The sequence below is a fragment of the Schistocerca piceifrons genome, unplaced genomic scaffold, assembly GCF_021461385.2.
Source record: "Schistocerca piceifrons isolate TAMUIC-IGC-003096 unplaced genomic scaffold, iqSchPice1.1 HiC_scaffold_1100, whole genome shotgun sequence".
NCBI classification, from domain to species: Eukaryota; Metazoa; Arthropoda; class Insecta; order Orthoptera; family Acrididae; genus Schistocerca; species Schistocerca piceifrons.
In genome coordinates this window covers 30,001-32,500 of record NW_025726908.1, presented here as the reverse complement: position 1 = coordinate 32,500, position 2,500 = coordinate 30,001, and the positions used below count along the sequence as shown (strand labels likewise).

The window sequence follows — 2,500 nt, the reverse complement described above, 5'->3', positions numbered from 1 at the left end:
ACCCATGTTGTGCCTTAACCTAACCCATGTTGTGCCTTAACCTAACCCATGTTGTGCCTTAACCTAACCCATGTTGTGCCTTAACCTAACCCATGTTGTGCCTTAACCTAACCCATGTTGTGCCTTAACCTAACCTATGTTGTGCCTTAACCTAACCTATGTTGTGCCTTAACCTAACCCATGTTGTGCCTTAACCTAACCCATGTTGTGCCTTAACCTAACCCATGTTGTGCCTTAACCTAACCCATGTTGTGCCTTAACCTAACCCATGTTGTGCCTTAACCTAACCCATGTTGTGCCTTAACCTAACCCATGTTGTGCCTTAACCTAACCCATGTTGTGCCTTAACCTAACCCATGTTGTGCCTTAACCTAACCCATGTTGTGCCTTAACCTAACCCATGTTGTGCCTTAACCTAACCCATGTTGTGCCTTAACCTAACCCATGTTGTGCCTTAACCTAACCCATGTTGTGCCTTAACCTAACCCATGTCGTGCCTTAACCTAACCCACGTCGTGCCTTAACCTAACCCACGTTGTCGCCTAACGTAACCCACGTTGTCGCCTAAACCTGCTCTGTAATTGTTATACGACTCGTTCAATTAGTGTAGTGTTGCCCACCCGCAACCCTCGCAATATAGTTCGCTACTCGCACTCCCCGCTCCCCTGTGTATCGCTTCATGTTAAACACCTTGCAAGTCTTGCTCACTTTCCACATGCTCCTGCTGTACACTGTAATGTGGATGGCAGCAGGACGTACATGCCGCCCCTCCCCACGTCCCCACCTTGCCCCCTGCCTTCGCAAGCTGGTTGGTGAGAACTTTGCATGTTCAATGCCCTCCGCATGCGACGTACTCAGGCTACGTTGTGGTGCGGCCTGTGTCAACTGTCCGCTAATGTCGTACGCGTAAACCACAATCTGTACTGCACATTCGTCCTTATGTACTGAATGATACATCGTGGCACATGTGTGACCGTACAACGACTGCGCCCAAAAACGGCGGACCATACAGTGCAAATATTGTGCACGCAGCTACGTGTCGTCTCCCTATGAGAGCTGGATTGCAGTGTGGTACGCCATAGAGACGTGTGGGAGGAACGGACGCCGTGGATGGCGATCAGCATGAGCTGTCTGTTGATGTATTCGGACCTAGTCGTCTCTCCTCACACACCGTGATGGCATGGTGCACCGCGTTCCATATCTGCGACATGCTACAGAGGCCGGTTGACAGTCGTTCGAGCAATGGACATCGCATACGTACGGGGGCCACCTTCCACGTATTGTCTAGGCGTGCACATTTTGTTGCGTGTATGTGGGCAGACGTAGTGTGGCGTGACACCTGACACAGGCATGCAATAATCGTGGAAGTTGCAAATGGCGATGGACGCCTGCGTTTTCTGGTGAAGTTACGCAAATGAACAAATGGTAACCTGTTGTGGTGCGGTTGTTCTCGCTAGGGGTGAATCGGTGATGGCGACGATAGGTTGAGGTACTAACCGGTTGTTCCAGCGATACCCACCATGCCGACGAAACTGAACGGCATCTGGGTGTGAAGCGATACGCGGCGGTGGCTGGGTGGGACCGTCCCCGGCCGGTGAGGGGGCGCCTCCCGGCGTGCTGGCCGCGCGGTGCGTGGGCGCACGCGCTACAGCCGGCTGGTGGGGGCGGCCAGTGGCAGGCGCGCCGGCCGACGGACGCGGCAGGCGTCGCAGCTGCGCGCCGGCGCACCCTGCGCGCGGCGCCGTGCGGCCAAAGTAGGTCCTCGCGGGCCCGGTGCGAAGCGCGGTGGACATCTTCAGTGTGCTGGTCCGATTGAGGACTGTGTGCGTTGAGGATGCGCTGCCGCCCGGCGCTCGGCGCCGCGACGCCGTCTGCTGCTCGGTCGCCCCAGCGGTTCTCGCTGGTGGTTTGTATCGCAGCTGTGCGGATGTGTTGGCGCGTGCGCTGTGCTGGGAGAGTTCGCTTCGGCACCCAAGTGGGGCTTTTGTCCTTCTGTGGCGCTGGCGTTGGAGCTGCCGGTCACCGTAGGTGGCGCGTGTTGTCTCCCGCCGGCAATGCCACGACAGCACGCTCCCGGGCCTCTGTCGGCAGCGGCAAGCTCAGTTGGGAGCACGGGTGGTCGCACCGAAAGCGTCTACTCGCCTAACTCCGGGCGATTGCGCCTCTCTCGAACCCGACCAAGTACTTGGGACGGCGCTGCGCGCCGCCGGGACCTGAGAGGGTTTCGAGGTGTATTGTGCAGGGGAGCTCAGCCTCCTCCTGTTTGCAGAATGATTGAGCGGACGCTTGCGTGTTCGCGCGGGCCCCCGGGACACACTCCCGGGCGGCCGGCTGCTCAGCTCTAGTTGACGCAGCTCCCTGGTTGATCCTGCCAGTAGTCATATGCTTGTCTCAAAGATTAAGCCATGCATGTCTCAGTACAAGCCGCATTAAGGTGAAACCGCGAATGGCTCATTAAATCAGTTATGGTTCCTTAGATCGTACCCACGTTACTTGGATA

The 2,500-nt window shown here is 56.7% G+C and overlaps 1 non-coding gene across 1 annotated transcript in view; it reads left to right on the top strand.

Moving 5' to 3' along the window:
• The first annotated feature begins 2,355 nt into the window (after window positions 1-2,355).
• The window catches only part of LOC124727411, a 1,912-nt gene continuing 1,767 nt past the window's right edge, over window positions 2,356-2,500 (top strand). The window contains exon 1 of the ribosomal RNA XR_007007115.1: window positions 2,356-2,500. This exon is cut by the window's right edge and continues 1,767 nt beyond it. This is a non-coding gene — a ribosomal RNA (small subunit ribosomal RNA).